Consider the following 7975-nt stretch of genomic DNA (forward strand, 5'->3'; position numbering starts at 1 on the left):
TTTTGCTATAGGGCGTATGTGCTCACCAGAAAGACAGAGAGATAGAAAGCGAGAAATCACCCCGCAGGGGGGATGGCCACGCTGCAATCCCTTCTCCTCCATTCTTCTCTCGGAATCTTGGGAATGCACTCACACATGCCTGGCATGAGTTTAAGCCAGTGGGTCTGGGACTTGAACCATGGTCGACTACATGGAAGTGCAATGACATAGCCATTACGCTAACTGCTGGTCCTGGGAAAGACTTCTTAAATAAGACCCCCAAAGCGCAATTGATAATAGCTAAAATAGACAAATGGGATTACATAAGACTAAAAAGTTCCTGCATGGCAAAAGACACAGTAATTAGTGTGAATCAACAGCCCTCAGAATGGGAAAATAGTTTTGTAAATTATGCATCAGGTAAGGGACTGATAACCAGAAAACACAAGGAACTCAAGCAGCTGTTTGGAAAAAAGGATGATCAACCCTATTAAAAGATGGGAGAATGAGCTGAAAAAAACACTCTATAAGGATGACATACAAATAGCCAAAAGCATATGAAAATATGTTCAACATCCCTCATCTTAAGGGAAATGCAGATCCAAACAATGAGATACCACCTAACCCCAGTCAGAATGTCTAAGATTATAAAAACAAAAAATGATAAGTGTTGGCAGGGGTGTGGGAATGTAAATTAGTTCAGCCGCTGTGGAGAACAATTTGGAGATCCCTCAAAAGTCTACAAATAGAACTACCATATGATCCAACAATCCCTTTGCTTGCTATCTACCCAAAGGACAGAAGAATCCTTTTTTTTTTTTTTTGGGGTGTTTTTTGTATTAGTGGAGTGTTTTTTGCTATAGGCATGTGTGCTTGCCAGACAGACAGAGAGAGACAGAGAGACAGAAAGTGAGAAATCACCCTCCAGGGGAGATGGCCACGCCGCAATCCCTTCTCCTCCATTCTCCTCTTGCGATTTTGGGCACGCACGCACATGCGCCCGGCGTGAGTTTAAGCCACTGGGTCTGGAACTAGAACCACAGTTGACTACGTGGGAGTACAGCAACATAGCCATTACGCTAACTGCTGGTCCCAAGGACAGAAGAATTCTTCATCAGAAAAGTGCTTGCACATTGATGTTTATTGCAGCACTATTAACAATTGCTAAGACACGGTACCAACCGAAATGCCCCCAAACAGATGAATGGGATGAAAAACTGTGGCACATATACTCTATGGAATACTATTCAGCCATAAAAACCAACAAAACCCTGGCTTTTGACAGAAAGTGGAAGAATATGAAAGAGCTACTGTTGAGTGAAGCAAGCCAGGCTATGAAGGAGAGACATTGTATGTCCCCACTTAATATATACTGAGTGTCCCCACTCTGTGACTGAAACTGATTGACTAAAGGATATACAAACACAGTAAGTGGGTGTAAATACCAGATATAGTGTGTGTGGAAGAGCAGGGACTGAGGAAGGAAATTTAGAAGAAAAATATGGAGGCAAAGCATTAATAGGACAAAGAAATGGGATATTATCTGTTGAAGCTATTTTACAGTTTAATCAACTGGACTAGGGAGAAATTTTCCCATGATGAAATATTCACTTTGTAAGCTAAATAATGTGATTGAATGTATAAAAGAAAATGAAATTTTAAAAAAAGACCCTGCTGGGAATACTGTATCTGTATCTCTCTCTATCTCTATTTCTCTCTCTTACTAATGAAATAAAGAAAAAAAGTAATACCTGCATAAAAATAGCATATAAGCAGAAAAATGAAAGTTTATTATTCCCTAACAAAAGGGACCATGTACATTAATTCTCAGAAGCAAAGAAGTGCAGGTATTTGGCTCCAGCATCAGAGTTAAAACAAGAAATGAGATGACTATCTGTTGATGATAATGTGTATGGTATCTGCAACTGGACTGGTGTGAAGTACATTCATGTTGGATAAACTCACTTTTCAATTTTGTAGTGTTGCATAGCAATTGAATGTATAAAATAAATTAAAATTTAAAAAAAGGAAAAAAAAAGAGTTTGTTTTTTCTTTACCTGTTTCAGTAATCATAAATGATAGTATCAATATCAATATTGTATATGTAATCTGGGATAACACAAATAAAGAATCATGGAATATTCTATCATTTTCTCTATCCTGAGAACCAGAATTTTCAATATGGATTTAAGTATTTACTGACATGACATAAAAAGTAAAAACTCTGAGGCCAGCAGATGGTGTTGAGATTAAGGCAGCGGGATCCCACATGGATGACTAAGAGGTTCAAGTCCCAGATCCAGCAGCTTGAAAAAGATGCCAGTGCATATGCACACATACCCAAAATCCGGAGAGGAAAATAAAGAAGGATTGTGGCAAGGCCATCCCCCCTGCGGGATGATTTTTCACACACTCCCTTTTCTCTCTATTTCTCTCTGGTGAACACATGTACACTACAGCAAACTTAAAAAAAAAAAAAAAAAAAAAGTAAAAACCCTGTAGTCCTAGATTTTAATTGGAAATATCTTTATGAACACATAAGGTATCCTTATCCTTTTATCTTCGTGGTATAGGGGAAACTAGATAAACATATTCAGAAAAATGAAACTGAACCTTTATGTCGCATTACTTATAAAAAAAATCACTTTGCAATGGATTATAGATTGTTTTTTAATTTTATTTATTTATTCACTTATTTTATTTGAACAGAGAGAGACAAAGAGAGAGAGAGAGAGGGAAAGTGATAAAGCAAGCCACCAGGTCCAGAACTCAAGCAGTGGTCCACCATGTGGGATTGTCCAGTGCCTTAACTACTACACTACCTGCTGGTCCTGCAATGGATTACAGATTTAAACATATGACCTGAAAGTATAAAACTACCAGAAGAAAATATAGGAAAAAAGTAGGCATTGGTCTGGGCAATTAATTTTTAGATTTGACCCTCAGAAGAACAGGTAACAAAAGCTAAAGTAGACAAATGGATTACATGAAAATAAAATAGCTTCTGCACAACAGAGGAAACAATCAACGGAGTCAAGACACAATCTACAGATAGGGAGAAAATATTTGAAAGCCATACATCTCGAAAGGAGTTAATAGGTGTTCAATCTGCTCTCTATACAGAAATACAACAAACAATCTAAATAAAAAATGACATGGGACTAGCAGATGGCATGGTGGTTAAAGGTGTTGAACTCCCACATGGCCAACCATGGTTCAAATCTCAGTCCTGGTGGCTGTTTTCTCATTTTCCCTCTAACTATCTCTCTATCTCTCTCTGATCAAATTGGAAAATAATAATAAATAAAGTTAAATAAAAAATAATTATTTTTTTTTAAATGACCAAAGGTCCTGAACAAACATTTTTCAAAAGAAGACATAAAAATGGTCAACACATATATGGAAAGATGCTTAATATCACTAATAATTAGAGAAATGCAAATTAAAACCACAATGAGGTCCAGCTGATGGTATGGTAGTTAAGGTGGCTGGATCCCACATGGCCAACTAAGTCCCAGCAGCTTGACAAACATGCCACGTACATGTACATGTATGTCTAAAGGTCCCAAGAGGAGAAAGGAGGACATGGGACTGTGTTATGGCTGTCCTCCAAGAGGAGTGCCTTCTTTCTTTCTTTCTCTTTCTCTTTCCATCTCTCTGCAGCAAGTGCACATGCCTTCTGGCAAATTAAAAACCCACAATAACTTATCACCTCAAATCTGCTAGAATGATTATTACTAAAGAAAAAAAAAGAAAGTTGCTGGATTCCCACATAGCTGATGCCGTTCAAGTCCCAGACCCGGCACCTTAAAATGCATGACGGGTGCATGTTAGCATTTCCAAAATTCTGAAAGGACATGGAGCCGGCAGGTGGTGTGGTGGTTAAGGTGCTGGGAGTCCACATGGCTGAACATAGTTCAAATCTCAGACCTGGCAGCTTGCTCTCTCTCTTTATCTTTCTTTCTTTCTCTCATCAAAATTAAATAATAATAATCAAATAAAATTAAATAAATAAATATATTTTTTAAAATTCTGAGCGGACAATGGAGAAGGAATTGCAGTGTGGCCATCCTCCCTGGGGGGTGATTTCTTGCTTTCTTTCTCTCTGTCTCTCTGGTGAGCACATGCACACTATAGCAAAAATCTCTCTTGGGGCTGTCAGGTGCCATGGTGGTTAAGGTGCTGGACTCCTACATTGCTGACCATGATTCAAGTCCCAGACCAGGCAGCTTGCTTTCTCACTTTCCCTTCCTCTCTCTCTGTCTCTCTTTGGTCAAATTAAGATAGTAATAATAACAAATGGAATTAAATGAATTATTTATTCTTAGAGAGACAGAGAGAGAGAGAAATAGCAGCAGCAGTACTGGCCAGGATGGAAGAAAAAGGAACCTCTGTACACCATTGGTGGGAATGTAAATTAATACAGCTAATATGGAAAAACTCAATGGTGATTCCTTAAAAAACTAAAATGATAGAGTTATGAGGTGGTGCCACAGTAAAATACAACATTCTATAAGGCAATCTCACACAGGAGGGGTTCCCTGCAAGTCTGACAACCAGCCTGAATATGCTACAGGCACAACTGCCCATAATCTGGGGTTGACTGAAGGCTAGAGGAGGATGGTGACGCTGGGCTCGTTCAAGGTGCTCTCTCTCTCTCATACTTATGAAGGAAATAAATAAACTTACCAAAAGGAAAAACAGAATTACCATATGGTCCAGCAATCCTACTTCTAGGTATTTATTTACCCAAAAGATTCAAAATCAGTATGTCAAAGAGATGTCTGTACATTCATATTCATCAGCACACTACTCACAACAGCTAAAATAGGGAATCATCTTAAGTGTCTATCAAAAGACGAATGGATAAAGAACATGTGATATATATACACAATGGAATACTGAGCCCAAAATAGAAATTTTGTTATTTGAGATAAAATTGATGGAATGAGAGAACATTACACTAAATGAAATAAGTCAAACACAGAAAATCAAATATCACCTTTTACATGTGAAATGTAAAATAATTAGACTCAAAGCAGAAGGCATAATGGTGGTTACAAGAGACTGCAGGGGTTGGGAGACAGGGAAATGACAGTCAAAGCGTATAAAGATTCAATGAGACAGGATGAAAAGTATTTTTTCCCCTTAGATATAGTGCACAGAGTGGTGAACATGGTAAAGAGTAAAGTAGTATACATTTTAATACCTTAGAATAAGCAAAAAAAAGAATTTCAGATATTTTCAAAGCAAAAAATAAATAAATATTTCAGGTGCTGGATGTTAGCTCAATTTAATTATGCTACATTGTATTATAAATCATAACATCACTTTGTACCCCATAAATATATTTAATTTGTCAATTTACATTTTTAAAAAATTTTTTAAAGACCCTTCACCAAGAAACCAAGGTTGTTTTTTTAAAAAAAGATTGACTCCAAGTGTAAGATATGAATATGTAAGATAAACCTAGAACATTTTGTTACACCAGACATTAAAATACATTATCAATGACTACTAGGTTCATGTCAAAAGGACTATAAAGCAGCACTGAGTAAGCTGTCTCTGGCCAGATATGGGACAAATAAAGCTGCAACAAAGACATAAATAGTAATGAATGAGGGACCAGCAGTTGGTGTAATGGCTATGTCACTGGACTCCCATGTAGTCGACCATGGTTCAAGTCCTGGATCCAGTGGCTTAAACTTACACCAGGCATGTGTGTGTGTGTGCCCAAGATCCCGGGAGGAGAATGGAGGAGAAGGATTGCAGCGTGGTCATCCCCCGGGGGGTGATTTCTTGCTTTCTGTGTCTCTGTCTCTGTTTTACTGGCAAGTGCATGCACCCTACAGCAAAAACCTCTCAAAAAAAAAAAATTGTAATGAATTAATCCTAACAAATATGCTTAAACTTAAAAGTTCAAAAAGATACATATCAGGCCTAGGTTCAAGTCCTGGTCCAACCTAAAGACTGGACATAATGAGATCAGCCTATAATCCCAGCAAAATAGGAGGCTGAGGCATGAGGATCTGACATAACAAAAACTACCTTTATATATAGTATTTTCTATATATTGAATATATAAAAGAAAATAACTAGTCACCTCAAATGACAGGAACTAATTATCTTAGAAACTGGGACTATAAAATGAAAGAATCAAGCATTTTTCCTGCCTTTTCTATCATTAAGTTGCTAAATAGTGGATGAACCTAGAAGACATCATGGTAAGTGAAATAAGAAGACAAATACTGTGGCATAGTTATGGTGCTGCATATTGGCTGATAATGCTACTTGAGGCCACATGGAGGGCCTGGGTTCAATTCCTGGCCCACCCTACAAAGCTGTGCATGGTGGTGCACACCTGTAGTCCTAGGTACGCAGGAAGCTAAAACAGAAAGATCTTAACATAATGAGACCCTGTATTAAAAAAAAAGAAAAATTAGAGACCAGTAGGTGGTGTGGTGGTTAAGGCACTGGACACTCTCACATGGCCAACCATGGTTCAAGTACCAGACCTGGTGGCTTGCTTTCTCACTCTCTCTCTCGCTCTCTCTCTGTGTCTCTGGTCAAATTAAAATAAATTTTTTAAAAATTGACAAATATATGATTCTACTGTAAGAGGCACCTAGACTAGACCATTCATAGAAAGAGAAAATGTATGGTGGTGACCAAGGGCTAGGAGAAGTGGCACATGGGGAGTTGTGCTTAATAGGTACAAAGTTCAGATTAGAGAAGATAAAAACACTCTGGAGATGAATGGTGATGACCGCAGCACACTAATGTGAATGTACCTAACACCACAGAACTGTTTGCATACCTAAAAGTGGTTAAAATGGACAATTTTATATTATATATATTTTATAGTAAAAATCAGCTACTTTTGGCATCATTTACACTATCCTAAAGTACACCTCTGGTTCCAGAATGTCATAAAAAGAAATGAATGAATTGCAGCTTTTCCATTTTCTATAAGAAATGAGAGACCAAAATTACTTAAGCACCTCTTTAGAACCTTCATGAATTTAAGGATTGACACATAAAATCAGGAAGTATAAAAGGAACTCTGCAGTGGGACCACTGTGCCTGATTAGTTACTATTTCATAATCAAAAGTTATATATGTCCTGGGACCAGCAGTTGGCGTAATGGCTACGTCACTGTACTCCCAAGTAGTCAAACGCGGTTTGAGTCCTTGACCCGGTGGCTTCAACTCACGCCACGTGCGCGTGTGTCTGTGTGCCCAAGATCCTGAGAGGAGAATGGAGGAGAAGGAATTGCAGCATGGCCATCGCCCCTGGGGTGGGGGGGAGGGTGATTTCTCACTTTCTATCTCTCTGTCTGTCTGCGTTTTTCTGGCGAGCGCACATGCCCTATGGCAAAAACCTCTCCAAAAAAAACGTTATATATGTCCAATAAACGTTTCCACACATCATAACAAACAGGTATGTCTACATAATGTTCATATTAAAAACACTCAACAACTCACACACTGCTTCCAACATAAAGCAAGAGCAATCAATTCATATTAATAAGGGGGAAGGAATTATGAGCAACACTAATTTTTCTTTTTGTTTCCAAGGTTTTCTTTTTTCGTTCCCCAAATCAATTGTTGTATTTTATTATCTTTAATATATCATAAAATGGACTTAGAAATCACTGAGCTTTGGGACCAGCAGTTGGTGTAATGGCTATGTCACTGGACTCCCATGTAGGCGACTGTGGTTTAAGTCCTGGACCCGGTAGCTTAAACTCACGCCAGGAGCATGGGTATGCGTGCCCAAGATACCGAGAGGAGAATGGAGGAGAAGGGATTGCAGCATGGCCATCCCCCCTGGGGGGTTATTTCTCACTTTCTGTCTCTCTGTCTCTCTCTGTCTTTCTGGCAAGCACATGTGCCCTATAGCAAAAACGTTTCCAAAAAAAAGAAAGAAAGAAAAAAATCATCAAGCTTGTTACTATAGCTGGAAAACCCTTAGATCTTACTCATCAGCCTGCTG

At 38.4% G+C, this 7975-nt stretch overlaps 1 protein-coding gene across 1 annotated transcript in view; it reads right to left on the minus strand.

Annotated features, from left to right (window-relative positions):
* Nucleotides 1-7975, minus strand: part of TAF3 (TATA-box binding protein associated factor 3) — a 229043-nt gene that overhangs the window by 210864 nt on the left and 10204 nt on the right. The window lies entirely within an intron of this gene.

The sequence above is a fragment of the Tupaia chinensis genome, unplaced genomic scaffold, assembly GCF_000334495.1.
Source record: "Tupaia chinensis unplaced genomic scaffold, TupChi_1.0 Scaffold000275_1, whole genome shotgun sequence".
In the NCBI taxonomy this organism is placed as follows: domain Eukaryota; kingdom Metazoa; phylum Chordata; class Mammalia; order Scandentia; family Tupaiidae; genus Tupaia; species Tupaia belangeri.